The sequence below is a fragment of the Peromyscus maniculatus genome, chromosome 1 (assembly GCF_049852395.1).
Source record: "Peromyscus maniculatus bairdii isolate BWxNUB_F1_BW_parent chromosome 1, HU_Pman_BW_mat_3.1, whole genome shotgun sequence".
NCBI lineage: Eukaryota > Metazoa > Chordata > Mammalia > Rodentia > Cricetidae > Peromyscus > Peromyscus maniculatus.
In genome coordinates this window covers 1,151,407-1,172,389 of record NC_134852.1, presented here as the reverse complement: position 1 = coordinate 1,172,389, position 20,983 = coordinate 1,151,407, and the positions used below count along the sequence as shown (strand labels likewise).

General features: G+C 38.3%; 2 pseudogenes; one reads left to right on the top strand and one right to left on the bottom strand.

Annotated features, from left to right (window-relative positions):
- The window catches only part of LOC121826140 (vomeronasal type-2 receptor 116-like), a 478,502-nt pseudogene that overhangs the window by 77,787 nt on the left and 379,732 nt on the right, over positions 1-20,983 (bottom strand).
- Positions 20,082-20,983, top strand: part of LOC143271871 (vomeronasal type-2 receptor 116-like) — a 51,512-nt pseudogene continuing 50,610 nt past the window's right edge.

The following is a 20,983-nucleotide window of genomic DNA, read 5'->3' as shown; positions in this document are numbered from 1 at the left end:
ACAAAGTTAAAAGGGAGAAGTGTTTTGTTTTTTGTTTTGTCTTTTTATCTGTAGCAGCCAATTTGTCCAGTTTGTAATCAAGCCAGGTAACTGCTGGGAACTGCAAGGGGAAGGGAGGGCTTGCAATGCAGGCTGAAGTGACCTGAGACACAGTTAGCAGAAATGCAAGGTGATTAATAACAGGCAGGCAGTTAGATTCAGAGACAAAAGAAGGCAGATATTCAGGAAGCATTTATTTAGGTAGGATTTCTCAGTCTCCAGAAGTCTCTGGGGTCCAGAAAACCCATAGGATTTCCAGATCATGTATTGTGATAATATTGTGTTATTTCTTTGTAAGGCACTGAATGAAGTAACAGCAGGTTTCTCCCTTAGAAGGGAAATGTTAGAATTTTTGCCACTTATAGTCTGCCAGTGAAACCATCCCACCAGGTCTGAGGCCCTTAGGGGTCCTTTAAATCTTTCTTTACATTTTCCAGAGAGCCTTTTGGGATTAAGATAGTCTGTTGCTTCTTTATCTAAGCTTGTAAACTGACTGGAGCTGGCTGAAATGCCTCTTATCTCAAGACTGTGTCCTGTAAGATCTATCAGAAGCTCCTTCTCTTTAGACTTGTTCTGACCCATGGTTTGAAAAATATTCTTAGGGGACTGGGGCAAGGTCTTATTCAAACTATTCAACACTCCAGGAAGTACCATGTCCTTGGGGTCTGCAGCCCCCTTTGGTTAGGTCCACTTGGTAGCTGAAGACTTCGGAGGTTATCTTTATGAATCCCCTGGAAACTGACTCTACTCTGGACAGCCTCCTCTAATTGATTCCTCTCTCCCTGGATGTACTTGGGTAATTATTCTTCTGACTAGTATGGTTATCATGCAAAGCACCAGGTAATGAAAGCTATTGGGGTCCAGCCCCTGAATTGCATTCACCCAGAGTTTCAGAAGAGATGCTACTGATGGTGGATTAATCTGAGAGATTCTCTAATAAATCTATGTACACAAAGGTCTTTAGTCTATACACTTTATTCTTCTGAGTCAGTTCTCTCTCTACATGCCTTCCATTTGCTCTCTTACTTATCTCCTTTCTTGCCTAATACTCTCTACCTTTCTGCTGTTCCCTCTAAGACTATTAGTTCTGCCCTATCTTGGTCTTTCTCATCTTGTTTTTCCTCCATCTAGTTCTTCAGCATCTAACTTCCTCATCTTCTATCTCATCCTTCTAGTTCTCACTTCTAGTCCTCCAATCTAGTTCTTCTCCAATTTAGTTCTCTTTTTTTCTAGTTCTTTCCCATCTCAGTTTGTTCCCCGCCAGTTCTTACCTATCTAGTTCTTCCATTCTCTATTTTCTTCTCTATCTTTGCTCTGAAAATAAAACTTCCTTTTATCCCTTGGGCCCTTATCTCTCCAAGCTATCTCAGCTTCTGCCATTTCTGGCAGGGTAGGGAAGTTTGGTCACTAGGCAACTTGGCTAGGCAACTTCCACCATAGCTAGATGTACCTGTAAGTAGGAAGGCTTTAGTTCTGAGTTAATTGTTAAGGGAGGACTTAACCTAAAAATAAGACTTTGGAAATGAAAAAGTTAAGCTTAATTAGCGCATCCACCTTCTCAAACAGATAGTCTGGATGCTTAAGTCTGTTCTTAGAGAATCTTTGAAGTATCTCAGATAAGATAATTTTGTCCATCCAGAGATGAACCTGGCTGGATGTTGCTAATGATAATTACAGAAAGGACTGAAATTAGGGATCCTGGCTGTGTTACTGTACAGAAGGTTATTGTTGTGGGATAATGATATTGTACAGTGGTTTAATAAAATGCTGATTGGCTAGTAGCCTGGTAGGAGGTATAGGTGGGATAAGCAGACAAGGAGAATTCAGGGAAGAGGAAGGCTGAGTTGAGTGATGCCGTTCTGCTGTCTAGGTCGGAGCATGTAAACACACACACATAAAGCCATAGAACGCATGGAAACACATAGATTAACAGAATGGGCTGAGTTTAAGTGTAAGAGCTAGTCAGTAGTTAGCCTTAGCTAGTGGATGAGAACTTTTAATTAATATAAGCCTCTGGGTATTTACTTGGATCCCGGACCGGGTAGGACACAGGAAAACTTTCAGCTACAAATGGTGTCAAAACATGGGGCAAGAGTTTCCACCTAAAACCTGAGAAAGCTTTAAAAAATGGATTCTAAAATAGAAGTAAAAACAGCTTTCTAGTTGTCTATCTCAGGCCAGCTGCAGCATGCAGCCTTGAGCTATTCTATGGTGGGGTTGTCAGTACACACAGGCGTCTCCAAGCCACACATGTTGTGTGGTGGATTTAGCTTTTGCTAGTACAAACAAATTAAAAGAGGTTTCTAGGCTATATGCTTCTTTAATGGAGGTATAGAACCAACCAACTGCTTCCAAAAGTTGGTTGTACATGTGGCTATAAGATCTGTTGCAAAAGGTAAATGTACCACCGCCATGTTGGAAAGCTGAGGTGGGCAGTGTCAGAAGCCAAAGCTGCCATTTCAGTACTAGTTGCTTCAATTCAAAGCAATAAATTCAAAATAAGTCAGATTCAGATTAAAAACAAAATCTCTAAATGGTTTATGGTGTGTATAAAATGTATGTAGGCTTGGAAGAGAGAGGAAAAGGAATATAGACAGTTATATAAAGAAATACTTTTAGAAAAATAAAGTCTTTGAGTCGGGCGGTGGTGGCACATGCCTTTAATCTCAGCACTCGGGAGGCAGAGGCAGGAGGATCTCTGTGAGTTCGAGGCCAGCCTGGGCTACCAAGTGAGTCCCAGGAAAGGCACAAAGCTACACAGAGAAACCCTGTCTCGAAAAACCAAAAAAAAAAAAAAAAGAAAGTCTTTAAAGAGACGGTAAAGGTAATATAAAATATAAGCCATGAAAAGATAGATATTACACAGAGAATCTGGATTGAGTTGTCTTTGGGATTTTTCACTGCAGAAAGACTTTTGATTGTAAAGGCTGCTGAGTTAAATTAATATATGTATTTTAAAGGTATCTTGACTTCAAAATTTGTGTCTAAGAATAGATTGCTTTGGAAAAGAGGTTCTGCTTTTGTTTCCACAGAAAATGAGAACCTGTGGATTTCTTTCAGGCTTATATGGTTTGATCAAAGAAGACCACCTGAGAGGTCTCCCAATATCCCAACATCCAGATTAGCTTCAAGGCAAATTGCTGAAACAATCTAGCCTCACAGACTACTCCAGTAAAGACTTGATCATAATTCTAATTTTCTCAGGAACCCCATAAGATTGCCAGTGCCCTCATTCAGCAGGAAGTAGTATGAGAAACTTCACCCAAATTTTTAAAATACTGTTTATAAATGCTTATTTTTATTTAAAGGAGGTTGATTATAAATGCAACCTCTTTCTAAAGAAAAAAAGAGGATATGCTATAGATTTGATATGATGAAAGTATTGAATTTACATTTAAAGAGCAACAACTTTTGTAAAATGTTTTACAATGCTATCGATTTTATTTTATTACAAATTTAGTTAATTTTGTTATAATATATATATATATATATATATATATATATATATATATATATATATATATATACTCTCATTTAAGGTATTATATTCATGCAACTCATTTAAATTGTAATTAATAACTAAGGAGTACAGATTAATAATTAGTCTTCTATGATAGTCAAACTTATAGTCATGTTAAGTTTTCTAGGTACACATAGATATAATTCAATTAGGTACATAATCTTCAAACACTCCAAAGACCTACAGAATATGGCATTTAATGTGTTTTAAAAAGATAGACTTTCCTGACAATGGGACATGTCTGCTCCTGGCTGTAGTGATCTACTTCAGAGAAAATGATGGGCATCAAAGACATTCCTTATGGAGTTTATCTTCTTCTTGGCAAAAATAACCATATGGACAAGAAACTGTTCTTGCCTGGGCTACTTGGCAAAATGTCGTATCCACTGGGCATGCAATACCTATAGAAAGGTGACCACTGAACTTTGCAAGTCAAAATGGTCCTTCAGGATCCTGCTTCACACAAGCAACAGTCAAACATTCTACAAGACACAGAGAGAAGTGATTGAGTGACTCTAGACCTATGGGCTGAAGATGGATGCCTCTTTGTGTTTACTTGGGGGAGGTGAGTAGTTAGAGGTATGTGCTGACTGCCAGGACACGGGAAAACTTTCAACTACAGGTTATCTAAATATTCCATTAGTAGAGGGGAATTTTTTCCCAATGAATGATGGAAAAGGGAAAAGGGTATTCATAATGATAAAGACAACAAAAATGAAACAATAATATTTCATTACTACTTTAATTATGTGTAAATATGTCAGATGGGTGCTTATGTGTACACAGATGCAGGTGTATGTGAGAGGCATGCACATCTATCTATATAGTTAGAGTTACATCTGTGAGACACCTGACCTGGGCCGTGGGGACTGAACTCAGGTCTCCTGCAAGGGCAGTACATTTCTTCACAGCTGAGCCACATTTCCAGTCACCTAACAAATTAACTAATTAGTTAACAAATTAACACATTGGTTAACAAATTAGCTAATTACATGTGTCCATAAATGCATTGTTCTACATAAAAAAGACTTAAAAACCTAAAAACACATCAGGGCTATCTGCAATTATTCATTGTTTCAGAGCACTTGCAATCTGATTTCCTAAATTAGCCATGGTTGAGATTACAACTACTGAATAGGGTTCTATTTCTCAAAACAAATCTTCTGTGATATAACTCTCAGTGGAGGGTGTTCTTGTGTAATTGTGCTCATGATGTTATATCATTATCTACTTCACATTGAGTACACTCATAGAGTATGTGTCTCACATAGATGTAAATTAGGGAAGGAGGAAGGTGTTTGTCTCTTTCCAAAGGTGATGGAATAAAGATATAGGGCTTGTTAACTCTAAATATATACAAAGGTTTCTACCTTGAGTGTTAGGGTTACTGGTTCTTATGAATAAGTCTCAGGAGTATGGCATCTCTACTTCCAGATGATGACACAACTAAGGGAATGATTATTTAATTATTATTGCATAGTCAAACATTATAAATACATTTATATGACTTTTATCTATCATTTTTACCCTCTTACTTCCCTCATATAAACCTAATCACTCTCATATTCATGAGCTCTATTGTTATTTTACATATTTACACACATAAACACACACACACACACACACACCGTTTAAATCCTCTCAATGGACTCTATCCAGCCTAAGCATCCAAACATGTCTCTAGCAAGGAGCCCAGCTCCTCTCCCTCATTCCCTTTGCTTTGTAAAAATCATTAGATTACTGTGGATCTTTGCATATAATTTGCCCACTTAAGCTCATGTGGCTTAAGATGTGTGGTCCTTTTGGAGGAAGTGTGTCACTGTAGAGGCAGAGTTTGAGGTCTCATATGTGCTTAAGCCACACCCAGTGAGTCAGTTTACTTTCTGTTGCCTATGGATTAAAGATGTACAATTTAAGCTCCTTTTCCTGGCTCTGGGTCTGCTTGTATACCACCATGCCCCAACATGATGATAATGGATTGAACCTCTGAAAAATAAGACATTCAATTAAATATTTTCTTTTTTAAAATTTAATTTTATTTCATTTTACAATATAATTTAATTCTACATATCAGCCATGGATTCTCCCCTCTGCCGCCCCCCTCCCCTTTCCCCCAGCCCACCCTTCATTCCCACCTCCTCCCCAGAGGATTGAGATCAACCTGGTAGACTCAGTCCAGGCAGGTCCAGTCCCCTCCTCCCAGGCTGAGTCAAGCATCCCTGCATAAGCCCTGGGTTTCAAACAGCCAACTCATGCAATGAGCACAGGACCCAGTCCCACTGCCTGGATGCTTCCCAAACAGATCAAGCCAATCAACTGTCTCACCTATTCAGAGGGCCTGATCCAGTTGGGGGCCCCTCAACCATTGGTTCATAGTTCCTGTGTTTCCATTCTTTTGGCTATTTGTCCCTGTGCTTTATCCAACCTTGGTCTCAACAATTCTTGCTCATATAAACCCTCCTCTTTCTTGTTAATTGGACTCCCGGAGCTCCACTTGGGGCCTAGCCATGGATCTTTGATTCCAGTTCCCTCAGTCATTGGATGGGGTTTCCAGCATGACAATTAGTGTGTTTGGCCATCCTATCACCAGAGTAAGTCAGTTCCAGCTGTCTTTCGACCATTGCCAGCATTCTATTGTGGGTGTATCTTTGTGGATTTCTGTGGGCCTCTCTAGCACTTTGCTTCTTTTATTCTCATGTGGTCTTCATTTACCATGGTCTTCTATTCCTTGTTCTCTCTCTTTCTTCTTGATCTAGCTGGCATCTCCTGCTCCCCCAAGCTCTCTTTCCCTCGACCCTTGCCCCTCATTACCCCTGCTCATGTCCAGGATGTTCATGTAGATCTCATTCATTTATCTGTCATTGGGCGATCCCTATGTCTTTCTTGAGGTCCTGTTTTCCAGGTAGCCTCCCTGGTGATGTGAGTAGCAGTCCAGTCATCCTTGGTTCACACCTAGTATTCTCCTTTGAGTGAGTAAATACCATGTTTGTCTTTCTGTATCCGAGTTACCTCACTTAGGATGATTTTTTCTAGATCCATCCATTTGCCTGCAAACCTCATGATGTCTTTGTTTTTCTCTGCTGAGTAGTAATCCATTGTGCATCTGTACCACATTTTATTTATCCATTCTTCAGTTGATGGGCATCTAGGTTGTTTCCAGGTCCTGGCTATTACAAATAATGCTGCTATGAACATAGTTAGGCATGTGTCCTTGTGGTATGATTGAATATTCCTTGGGTATATGGCCAAGAGTGGTATAACTGGGAAGTTGATACCAATACTTGCTAAATTGTTCCACACAATAGAAACAGAAGGAACACTACCAAACTCCTTCTTTGAGGCTACTATTACCCTGATTCCTAAACCAAACAAGGAAACAACAAAGAAAGAGAACTACAGATCAATCTCCTTCAAGAACATTGATGCAAAAATACTCAATAAAACACTGGCAAACAGACTCCAAGAACACATCAAAACAATTATCCATCATGATCAAGTAGTCTTCATCCCAGGAATGCAAGGGTGGTTCAACATGCGAAAGTCTGTCAATGTAATACACCATATAAACAAACTCAAAGAAAAAAAACCACATGATCATCTCACTAGATGCAGAAAAGGCATTTGACAAAATCCAACACCCTTTCATGATAAAGGTCTTGGAGTGATCAGGAATACAGGGAACATAACTAAACATAAAAAAGGCAATTTACAACAAGCCAACAGCCAACATCAAATTAAATGGAGAGAAACTCAAAGCAATTCCACTAAAATCAGGAACGAGGCAAGGCTGTTCACTCTCCCCATACTTATTTAATATAGTACTTGATGTTCTAGCCAGAGCAATAAGACAACATAAGGAGATTAAGTGGATAAAACTGGAAAGGAAGAAGTCAAGCTTTCCCTATTTGCAGATGACATGATAGTATACTTGAGTGGCCCCAAAGATTCAACTAAGGAACTGATACAGCTTATAAACAACTTCAGCAACATAGCAGGATAGAAGATCAACTCAAAAAAATCAGTAGCCCTCCTATATACAATTGACAAAGAAGCTGAGGAGGCAATTAGAGATACATCACCTTTTACAATAGCCACAAATGACATAAAATAGCTTGGGGTAACACTAACCAAGCAAGTGAAGGACCTATATGACAAGAAATTTATGCCCCTGAAAAAAGAATTTGAAGAAGATGTCAGAAAATGGAAAGATTTCCCATGCTCAGGGATAGGCAGAGCTAACATAGTAAAAATGGGAATTTTACCAAAAGCAATCTACAGATTCTGTGCAATCCCCATCAAAATACCAACACAATTCTTCACAAATCTGGAAAGAATAATACTCAACTTCATATGTAAAAACAAAAACCCAGGATAGCCAAAAGTAACCTGTACAATAAAACAACCTCTGGAGGCATCATGATCCCTGACTTCAGCTCTACTATAGAGCTACAGTAATAAAACAGCTTGGTACTGGCATAAAAACTGACATGTAGACCAATGGAATCGAATTGAAGACCCTGACATTAACCTGCACACCTATGAACATATAATTTTTGACAAAGAAGCCAAAAATGTATAATGGAAAAAAGAAAGCATCTTCAACAAATGGTGCTGGCATAACTGGATATCAACTTGTAGAAGGCTGCAAATAGATCCATATCTATCACCGTGCACAAAACTTAAGTCCAAGTAGATCAAAGACCTCAACATAAATCCAGCTTCTCTGAACTTTCTAGAAGAGAAAGTAGGAAGTAGTCTTGAATGCATTGGCATTGGAGATCACTTCCTAAATATAACACCAGTAGCTCTGTGTCACTGTAAAGGTAGAGTTTGAGGTCTCATATATGTTCAAGCCACACCCAGTGAGTCAGTTTACTTCCTGTTGCCTATGGATTAAAGATGTACAATTTAAGCTCCTTTTCCTGGCTCTGGGTCTGCTTGTATACCACCATGCCCCACCATGATGATAATGGATTGAACCTCTGAAATAGAAGACATCCAATTAAATATTTATTTTATAAGAGTTGCCATGGTCATGCTTTATCTTCACAGTGATAGAAATGCTAAGACAACTTTATTCTTATACATAACCACCAAAGTCTCTTCCCTTCTTTATCCAATTTATCCTCCTGAGGCTAACTATCAAGGCCTGAGTGTCAAAATATTGAAGTCCAATTAAAAAAAAATGACACCCTTGTTGCTGTCCAATTATCCTGTCAAATGAAAATTAAACACTCTCCTAACATGGCATTCCCCTTTTACTTTTATAAACTGCCTTTTTCCTATAGGCCCCATCTGTCTCTTCTCTATCTAGAGAAAAGTTCTTCTACCTTCTGGGCCAAATAGCCCTTTCCCCTTTCCTTGTTCCTTTCACCTTCTCCTCATCCTCCATCTCCTAACCTTGTCTCTTATTCTCTACCCACTGTCCTCTGGAGCAAATAAATCTCATCTGTGTTGAGAACTTCATCCTGGGATTCATTTTGCTGACTCAGAGGTTCCATAATGATTCTGTTTAGTGTTGCTTCTATGTCAATGCTTTGGGGCTGATAATTCAAACTAGACAATGTATCATGGTTCTTGTCCCAGTTGAAGACACAGTCTCCATATATCTTATGAACAGCATTCATAAAACAGTCAGAAATATGACAGGAGGCATTGCATCCATGGGAGTTGAGACTTTAATGTACACTTTGTACAAAAAAAAAAGGTTAATGATCTCAGCTTCAATCATTTAACCAGTTCAAATCATTTCTTCATAGCATCCAGAATATACTGAAAATATCTGTACTTGTTGATAATGCGGCAAATGGCATCCTCAACACACACAGACAATGTAATGACTGTTTGGTTTCATTCCACATAAATATAATAAAGGAGCATTTTGAAAGGGAAATATTGCTATGCAGAAATATCTTTCAATTACATCCTCAGCAACAAATGCAGATATTGCAATGTTTCTTCAACATTGGTAATTGACACATCCTCCCAGTAAAAATGCTATAGCTGCACTAATCATACTTTACTTTCTCCATCAGATGTGGATAAATATGTGAGGTGTCCAGAAGACCAGTATGCCAAAAGAGAGCAGAGCCAGTACACTCATAAAGCTGTGATCTTTCTAAACTATGAAGGCCCCTTGGGGATGGCTCTTGCCTTAATGGCCTTGTGGTTTTCTGCAATCATAGCTGTGGTTCTAGGGATCTTTGTGAAGAATTATGACGCTGTCATTGTAAAGGCCAACAAGCAGAATCTCAATTCAGTCTTGCTTATCTCATTCGTCTTTCGTTTCCTTAGTCCCTTACTCAGCTACCTGCATCCTGCAGCAAATCACAATTGGAGTTGTATTCACTGTGGCTGTTTCCACTGCACTTGCCAAAACAATTATTGTGCTTCTGGCTTTCACAATCACAGCCCCTGAAAGAAGGGTAAAGTACTTGTACTTTTTGGTTTCATGGGCAATCAACTACATCATTATCATATGTACCCTCATCCAAATTATTGTATGTGCAATCAAACTAGAAGTTTCTTCTCCGTCTATTGACATTGACACATATGATGAACATAGTCATGATTTTTTTTCATAAAGGGCTTAGTTACTGCATTCTACTCTGTCTTGGGATACCATGGCTCCTTTGCCTTAGGGAACTTCATTGAGGATTTCATGTCCAGGAATCTCCCTGACAAATTCAATGAAGCCATTTTGCTGACCTTCAGCATGCTGTTGTTCTGCAGTGTCTGGGTTACCTTTCTCCCTGTCTACTATAGCACCAGGGCAAGGTCATGGTGTCTGTGGAGGTCTTGGCCAGTGCAGGTTTGCTGGGATACATCTTTTGTTCCCCAAGTGCTACATAATTTTGTTAAGACCAGAGAGAAATTCTTTTCAAATGTTGAAGGAAAAAATGTCTTCCTGGACTAACATTTCATAAATTGTAACTAAAATCTCTAATGTTGGTAAAGATCCACCTATTAAGATGCAATGCAAGATGGATGCATTAGCTAGTGACTCTAATGTTTTTTTTTCTAATAATTATATCAAATTGTGTCATATATACTTCTTTTCTGTACATTTTCTCCTTAAATCTTCTACTCAGCCATTATTTTAAAAGACCTATCTATTAGACATTTTCTAGAGTGGAAGATCTCTTCTATTTGCAATGTATAATAAGATGTGAAATAAACTCAGATTCCTTCCATTTTTGTCTGAGTGAATGTGTGATTTTGACAGCAGTTGAGTGTTGAGACTTAATACAGTAAAGTGTTTTCACACACACACCCCTTACCTACCCTCTCTCCCAGATCTATTTTGCCTTCATTTCCCTTCAAAAAGATCAGGACTACAAGAGACACCAAACAAAGAAGACAGAACAATATGCAGTAATACAATCAAAAGAACACTTCTTCAAGTATTTCTCAGCAATTTGACTTTCCTTTTCGGACAATTCTTTGTTTAGATCTGCATTCCATCTTTAAATTGCATTATTTGTTTTTTGATGCCTAGCTCCTTGAGTTCTTTTTATATTTTAGATATTAGTCTTCTATTAGGTATGGAGTTGGTAAAAACCTTTTCCTCTTCCATAGGCTGTTCCTTTGTCATAATGACAGTGTCCTTTGCAGAAAAAAGAAAACTTTGAGCTCTATCAGCAGACACCATTACAACACTGAACCATCAAAATTACTTTCTGTTTGACCATGAAGCCAAAGATTAGAGAACAAAAGTCTTGGGGAAAAGTTAGCAATCTCTCTCTGTAAAAAAAAGAATGGAATGCTTTTCAGACCTTTCCTTTGCAGATTTTTTTTTTCTCTTTCTGCAAGGCAAAAGTTTAACTCACAATAAAAACAACTTCTATTAATATGGGAAAATTGCCTGTAATTGCTCTAAGAAAAAAAAAACCCTCTTGGAATATGGCAAATCCTTTTTGCTAGTCTTATCTCTCCTTTAAGACAGTAAAAACAGCAGGCAGAATCCCCTGTATTCAGAGCCTACAACCAACTGCAGGCCATGCAGAACTGAAGCAGAGGTGGTGTGGGACCTGGGGTAGCTGCTAGCATGGGAAAAGCAGTAAAAATGAGCCTTTGCTAAGTAAGGCATTAGGGAATCTACATCTTGGGGGAGGAGACAAGTGGGGACAATCAGAGGATCTATTCAGGGAAAAATTCTTAATGAAAAAGTTTTTATTTCAACAACTTTTATCTTTGTTCACTGATCCAGTAAGCAGGGGACAAAGACCTGAGGGGTTTTCACTTCTGGCAATAAGCAACTGGCAATAAGTACATGAGGATAGGCAGGATCCATTCTGGGGACAGTGTTAGGTGAAAAATCTAATGAGAGAGGTACACCTGTCAAGTGGCAGCCCAGGCATCCTAATGCCTGCTCAGGGAGAACAGAAACCTCCCATGGCAAAAATGCTTCCTTGATGTTGATTTTCAGTATGAAAACAAACCATGTAAATGGAAGCCCAGCAAGACAACCTGTGAAATGTAGTTACACAGAAAGGCTGCATGAGAAATGTAGTCATAAAGTGAGTAAAGCTTGCTAGCTGTATAAGTTTGGTGAGGTGTGTCTAACAAAGAAATGTCAGCTCTAATCATTCCGTTGCTACTGACATTTCACCAGAAAGGCTGGGATGAAATGGAACCTGCAGCCACACCACCTCTGTTTCAATTCAGGCTTCTTTAAGAATAGCTGTTGTAGAGCTGGGCGGTGGTGGCACACACCTTTAATCCCAGCACTTGGGAGGCAGAGGCAGGCGGATCTTTGTGAGTTCAAGGCCAGCCTGGGCTACCAAGTGAGTTCCAGGAAAGGCACAAAGCTACACAGAGAAACCCTGTCTCAACCCCCCCGCCCCCCCCAAAAAAGAATAGCTGTGTAGGAAGTTATTTCTAAGAGCTTTACAACAGCCCAATATGCTAATTCCATTCTTGCCCCGAGGCCAGACCTCTTAGGAATGATAACTGAAAGTGCCACTGTAGTGCTGAATAAAGTTTCAGCAAAGTTTCTTTGAATCAGGGTATGCAGGGGGAGCTGTTGTGAGTCTGGGTAAAGAGACAGCCCCTAGCTAAACACTGTCTGCTGCTGAGTGCATTCCTGCTGGTTCTGGAACAGCTGAGAGAGCCTGGTGGGAAAGGTGACTTTGGGGGAATAGCATTGTCCTGAATGTTACAGCCACTAGCAGCAAGTGTTACAGTCCTGTAGCAATGGCATTCACTGAATTCTAGGGTCTAAAGAAGCTGGAGCTACTGACAAGTTAGGCTCTGACTTCAAACTGTCAGGAAAACGTTCAGAATGATATTAAAGCTGACCATGCACTCTGAACTTTCAGAAATAAAACAGTGTTGAGTTCACTTATAATTTTTACTATGGTAATTTATGATTTGCAAACTATCTTGCTGAAAGAAAATAAGTTAGTTGTATTAAGAAATTCTTTTTAGATGTTTGCTATAGAGTTTGCTTTTCAATGTCAGTTTTGCTAAGAGATCTCTTCTAGATAAGTACTAAAAGAGTTCAATAGAGTTTCCTTTGAACTAAGCATGTAGGAACTGTAAATGTTGAATGTAAAAAGTGTAAATGTTGAATGTAAGTAAGTTTGTAAAAAGTGTATAGAGAAGTTCACACTAGAATCGTTTTTACTACTCTATCAGTATCTGTTTAGTCTGAACAAATTTGGTAACATTAATTTTTTTAAATTTTATTTTATTTTACAATATGATTCAGTTCTCCCCCCTCCTGCTCCCTCTTTCCCCCCTGCCCACCCTGTATTCCCACCTCCTCCAGGGCAAAGCCTCCCCCTAGGATTGAGATCAACCTGGTAGACTCAGTCCAGGCAGGTCCAGTCCTCTCCTCCCAGGCTGAGCCAAGTGTCCCTGCATAAGCCCCAGGTTTCAAACAGCCAACTCATGCACTGAGCTCAGGACCCAGTCCCACTGCCTGGATGCCTCCCAAACAGATTAAGCCAATCAACTGTCTCACCTCTTCAGAGGGCCTGATCCAGTTGGGGGCCCCTCAACCATTGGTTCATAGTTCCTGTGTTTCCATTCTTTTGGCTATTTGTCCCTGTGCTTTATCCAACCTTGGTCTCAACAATTCTGCTCATATAAACCCTCCCTCCTCTTTCTTGCTAATTGGCCTCCCGGAGCTCCACTGGGGCCATTGGATGGGGTTTCTAGCATGACAATTAGGGTGTTTGGCCATCTTATCAACAGAGTAGCCACAAATGACATAAAATACCTTGGGGTAACACTAACCAAGCAATTGAAGGACCTATATAACAAGAACTTTAAGTCCCTGAAAAAACAAATTGAAGAAGATGTCAGAAAATGGAAAGATCTCCCATGCTCATGGATAGGCAGGGCTAACATAGTAAAAACGGCAATTTTACCAAAAGCAATCTACATATTCAGTGCAATCCCCATCAAAATACCAACACAATTCTTCACACACCTGGAAAGAATAATACTCAACTTCATATGGAAAAACAAACAAAAAAAAACCCCAGGATAGCCAAAAGAATCAGGCACAATAAAAAAACCTCTGGAGGCATCACGACCCCTGACTTCAAGTTCTACTATAGAGCTACAGTAATAAAAACTGTTATAAAAACCGACATGTGGACCAATGGAATTAATTTGAAGACCCTGACATTAATCCGCACATCTATGAACATATATTTTTTAACATTAATTTTTAAAGGATAAACCAAATCAATCCCATTAGAAGCATCTTGAAGTTTTTATTACTCTTTTACTTTCAGATATATTTGAATATTTTTTATGATAGCTTAAAATATAATTTTATGATCTCAATGTTCCCTAGAAAACTTAGGTGAAGGTGTCATCGTTAGGGGAACTTTAATGTCGTCTTCCTAGAAGTTTCCACACTTTTTGTTTTTGTTCGGAAAGTGTAGGCCTCCCATAAAGGGAGAAGCCTCCCACAATCAAGTTAGTTTGTAAAAGTTTGTTTTTTTTTTTTTAAATAATTAACATGGGTTTCTGTTTACTTGAGTGAATACTTTGAAGTGTTTTCAAATGACTGTTTTTTCCTTGGGAATCAATATAATCTCTTGAAAATTTTACAGAACATCTGTTAGGAAAGAGTTTTGATCCAGAAAATGGGCTTACTGTGATCCTAGACTAAAGCTAAGACTGCTGTGATCACCTAGACACATTCTAACAATAATATTGCATCTTTATCATTCTCTACCCCTTAACTGGGAGGTGGGGGCAGTTATGAAGATAGCTGTGGATGTTTCCAAGCTCACAGTAAGAAACTGCTTCAGAGCCAGGTTAAGCTCTGCACCCCCTCTTGCCAGAGGCTGATCGCCAAAGAAGACAGGCACAGTGTATCTGAGGGACCTGGGTGGCACTTTTAACCAATAAGGGGGAAATACAGAGGCCCACAAAGTCTTCCAATAAGTTCTGAGCTTGCTTTACCCAGAATTCTTATAAATAGCCCTTTAGAAGAGGCAGAAGGGGCTGGAGGATAAGGATCTGGGCCTTTCCAAGACTGTTCTGTGTTTCTATCTGTTTCTCTCCCTCTATATTTCTATCTAAATCTCTTATCCCTCACTCCTCAAAAGTACCCTGGGGTCAAATGTAGAAGGCAGTGTCCCAGTTGGCCTCTCACAGGTGGGACATTACCTCAGAGTAAAGGATTGGAAAAAGATATTTCAAAAAACTGTACCCAAGAATCAAGCTTGTGTGGCTTTTTTAATATGTGACACAATAGAGTTCAAACCACAACTAATCAAAATGGTTAGGGAAGGACACTACATACTCATCAACAGAAAAATCTACCAAGATAGCATTTCAATTCTTATCATCTCTGTCCCAAGACAAGGTCACCCAAGTTTGTAAAAGAAACATGAGTACTTATTAAATAATATATTGACCCCCACACATTGATATTAGGAGACATCAATACTCCACTCTCACCAATGGCCAGATAATGCAGACAAAACTAAAAAGAGAAATGCCACTAAAAGATGTTATAAATCAAATGGACCTAGCAGATATAAACCAAACATTTCCCCCAACACCAAAGAATATGCCTTTTTCTCTGTACCTCATGGTAGTTTCTCCAAAATTGACCAGATTCTCAGAAGCAAAGCAGGTCTCAACAGGTACATGAAAACTGAAATATCTTCCTGCATTATATCAGGCCATCATGAATTAAAGCTAGATACAAACAACAACAGCAACAACAAAATCTTACAAACTCATGGAAACTGGACAACTCTCTAGGGAATGAAAAATCGGCCAAGATAGAAATAAAGAAAAAAATTAATGACATCCTACTATGATAATGAATACACTGTTTTCCTAAACTTGTGGGACACAAAGAAAAGTAGCTTCAAGAGACAAGTATATATCACTAATTGCTGACCAAAGTTACTGGAGAGATCTCACACTAACAACATGACAGCAATTATGCAAGCTCTAGGATGATAACAAAATGAAATAGTGTCACCCAAGAGTAGACAAAAAGACAATCAATATGAGGGCTGAAATCAATAAAAGAGAAACAAAGCAAATAATATAAAGAATCAAAGTGCTGTTCCTTGGGGGAAAATAGACAAGAAAACTAAGTCCCTGTCCACACTAACTAATAGACACAGAAACATTATCCAGATTAAATAAAATAAGAAATGAAAAGTAGCAATCAACAGACACTGAGGAATTGCAGAGAACCTTAAGAACATGCTTTTGGAAACTATGCTCAACCATTTTGGAAAATCAAAAATAAAGAGACATTTTTCTCAATAGGCATCACCTACCAAAATTAACTCAATATCCCTATACACAATTTAAATAGACCTATAACTACTAGTGAAATAGAAGCAGTCAGTAAGTCTGTCAACCAAAAAATGAGCCCAGGGTCATATGATTTTAGTGCAGAAATCTATAAGGCTTCTGAAGAATAATTAACACCAATACTTAACCAATTATTCCACAAAAACAGACATAGAAGGCACATTGCTCAATTCACTCCATGAGGGACTTATCCTGATATGCAAATCGCCTAAATATTAGACATAAAAGGAGAATTAAGGCCAATTTCTCTTATGAAATTACATGTAAAAACATCAATAAAATACTTGCAAATCAAATCTGATAATGTGTCAAAAATATCATCCACCATGATCAAGTCAGCCTAATCTCAGAGCTACAGGGATGGTTGAATATATGAAACTCTGTTAATATAATCTACCACATACACAAACTGAAAAAAGGAAATAACACATGATCACCTAATGAGATGAAGAAAACTCTTTGAAAGAATGCAACACCATTTGGCCACAAAAGTCCTGGAGACAACAGGGATAAAGAGAACATACCTCAGCATCATTAATGCAGTTTTAAGGTATTCCATGGCCAACATTAAAATATTAATAATGGTAACTTCTTTATAAACAGGATTGGATTTTATCTTCCATTTTTTTCAAAACCTGAAAGACAACATGAGTATAAAAGTATACTCAGTTGCTTTGGCTATAAAAGTGGAAAGCTATAGTTAAGATAGGATTCCCCAATAATTGTGATAATGGATAGTTAAAATATGACCAAATAAATTAATCAGCACTTAGGAGTTGTGGGAATAAACGTGAATGTTTCTAGGATGAGTAGAAGCTGAGGATTCCATTGTGATAAGTACAAACAGCTACTTCTGTCAGTAAATATAAGAATATCTTATGGTCCATCCATACCCCTCATGGAACCTTCTAAAAGTACATTAGTCAGTATAGCAAATAAATACTTGTCTCATTGTGGTGGTAATCTAATTATACTGAAATGTGATTTTGATTGTATGTTAATAAATAAAGTTGTCCGGGGGTCAGAGCTATTAGAGCCATAGCAAAAGTGTGGCGGTGGTGGCACACGCCTTTTATCCCAGAAAGCCAGCCTTTAATCCCAGGGAGTGGTGGTAGAAAGCAAAAAGATATATAAGGCGTGAGGACCAGAAACTAGAAGCATTTGGCTGGTTAAGCTTTCAGGCTTTGGAGCAACACAGTTCAGCTGAGAGCTATTGGGATGAGGACACAGAAGCTTCCAGTCTGAGGAAACAGGACCAGCTGAGGAACTGGTGAGGTGAGATAGCTGTGGCTTGTTCTGTCTCTTTAAATAGACTAACAGACAGGAAAAGGAGCCCTCATTCGGGAAGCTGGGACACCGCAGGCGGAAGGGTGAGATTTTGGCTCTGAGCTCTGACCTCTCGGCTTTCTCTTTTGCATTATTTCTGTGTTTCTTATTTAATAAAACGGTTGGTTACATCAATTATCTCATCATGTTTATTTCATTAACATTCAGAATATACTAGATATAAATCAATCTTCATGCCACTCAAAGATGAGGAAGTAAAAGATTTCAGCTAAGATTTTGTTATTTTTATTTTTATATGTACAAATTTCATTATTGTTATTTGCAATGCATTCTTAGAATGTTGATATTTTATCTATAAATTACTATACTTAGATATATAAACATTGATTTTTAAGCAAGCCATATACATAGATTTTAGAGAAGTTTATGTAAATAGATTTTATGTAATCCATAAATGCTTGGAACCAAAGATAAATTAAACAAATAAGATTACTAGGTCCAGACTTCTGTTAGACATATTAGCATTCAGAAGAGTGACTCACAGGATTTATTTACACACAATGGACTTGTCCTCAGCCTGGAAGTATTAAATGGTGTCATTAGCAAGAACTGGGGCAGAATTAGAAGGGCACATGTTACCTAAGCAGACAGACTCTGGAAATTCAGTCTTTTCACAGACTCTAGATATAATTTCATGTGACAATCTGTGTGTTTGTGTGTATGTGATTGTGAGTTTATGTGTGCATGTGCGTGTTTCAGTGTATGTGCACATATATGCAAATATTTTACACAAAAATTTAGGAGAGGTAGTATTTGAGAATCGAAGGTCTTAAGGAACTAGGGATAGGGTACCACATGAAACCAATAGAAGGAAAATATCATACTTGTTTTGTATAGAAATATAGGATAAATAGAATATTTTCTTTAATTTGCCAAAATATAAATAGACTAGATATAATAACTGTAATTCTTGTTTGATAACTGTTTGTTATATGTAATTTTACTATGTTAAAGTTAAAACCTTCCTATTTGAAAAAAAGGAAAAGGGGAAATGCTGTGGATATCACTCTGTATGATGTGAATATGTTGCTCTGATTGGTTGATGAATAAAATGCTGATTGGCCAGTAGCCAGGCAGGAAGTATAGGTGGAATAAGCAAACAAGGAGAATTGTGGGAAGGGGAAGCCTGAGTAGAAAGATGCCAGCCCATCATCCAGGGAAGACCAGGAAACAGCACACAGGTAAAGCCATGGACAATGTGACAACATATAGGTTAAAAAATTGGGCTGTGTTTAATTGTAGGAGCTAGTCAGTTGTAGGCCTGAGCTAATGGCCAAGCAGTTTTAATGCTCCGTGTGTCTATTTGGTTCTGAGTGGCTGCAGGACCACAAGGATGTGGGAGCCGGGTGGGTACAGAAAAATTTCAGGTATATTGTGTCATTAATTCAATATGCACACTTACACACTTACAAACACACACACACACACACACACACACACACACACATCATAAAATCAGAAGGAAACTAAAGAGACTGAGGAATGAAACAAGTAGTAAAATGAGCAACAGATGTGTGTGAGAGAAGAGAAAATACCAAAAAAAAAAGACATGCTAAATGTGACATTTGCCAGAATATAAAGTTTACTACTTAAAAAAAATGAATAATTATACCATACAAAACAAAACTGGATACAATGCTGAAACTCTAGCATGGGAACTTACTGAATATTTTAAAAACATTTTTGCAATGCTGTAATGTACTGGATAGTTGTAGAACAGCAGAATTCAGGACATTTTGGAATTTGGCCTGATTATCGGTTCACAAAACATTGGAAGCACAGGATCTGGTTAGCTATCCTGTGACTGTCACAGGTGTAGCATAGGCTCCACTATGCAAGCTGTGTGGAACTCACTTGCTGTAAACATGGAGCTGTTTTTCCCTACAGGGCTTTTGTGCTACAATTCCCAGTATGTACCCATGAATTCTAACTTTATTAGTTCTCCCTGAACCATTGTTACATGTCTCAATGTGGACCATCTGCCAAAATCTACTGACATTATTTCTAAAGGCATTAAAATAAACAGATTGTTCAGGCAGTTCTGGGACCAAATTTTCCCAAAATGACATCCTCCAAAGACCCTTAATTTTCACAAATATGAGTGATGTCATAAAACTACCTGAAGTCTCTTCATATACATTTATAAACCAAATTTAATCACATGGACATCAGCTGCAGAGCCCCGGGGAAGAGAGTGTCCAAGATTCCTACAGAGGGGCTGAATCATCTGGAAGAAAGCAATCATGAACACACAAGTAGCCTCTCATACAGAAATAAAAGCAGGTTGGATTAAACAGGTGCCCATATAATGTGCTGATCTTAACAGCACTTCACAATACATACTGATCAGGCTTCAAGTTGGACAAAGATGTTCATTTTGATTTTTCTCTTCTTGCTCCTGAACATTCCACTTCTTATGTCCAGTATTACCCATCCCAAATGCTTTTGGAGAATGAAGCAGAATAATGACAAGGATGGAGATTTGTTGACAAGTTGTATCTTCTTTCTTTTAAGAGTTCAGTGGCCTGTGGAGAAAGATTATTTCAACCACATTCTGAATACACTGTAAGTTTCTTTCTTACTATTTTCTTTTTTTGTTGTTGTTATGGCTTTTATTTTATTTTCTTTTATTTTACAATACAATTCAGTTCTACTGTGTTACTATTTTTTATGTAAATGTCATCATGAATATTTCATTGTGGGGAGGAAAATGAGAATCAGAGAATGCTTTGAGTCTCTGTTCTGTTACCCAATTTGCAAACCAAGAAACAACCCCAGATTCATTTAGAGACTCAATGCTCTTTTTCTAATTTTAATTTGTCCAGAGAGTGTTGTTATTCTCCCAGTTATTCTCTTACTTAACAGGCTACATTTGAGTGAAGAAAGGGCTCTCTAATTTGTTCCATCACATATAGCCCTCCTCTTGACAGTTTCCACAGCACAGTAGCTGGTGGTGTCTTACTGAACAAAACCCCAATCTATTCAACGACTATCATTCTAAATGAGTGTAAGTAAATGACAGTCAAGTAGAGTCTGTGATGACCCTTTGATTATTATGTCACTCCTAATGTATGTGCTAGGGCAAATAATATTTGTGGTATTCCCAGCCTCAGAGAATTTTTCCATAGCTATTCAGGTACTCTCCCAGATGCTCTGCAAGTGGTTACATTGTGCCTTCTAAAGCTGCATCAAGAATGAAAGTAGGAGACCTGCCCACTGTGAACTTCATATGTGTTCCTGTTTCCCCATTTTCACCCATATACATGTATT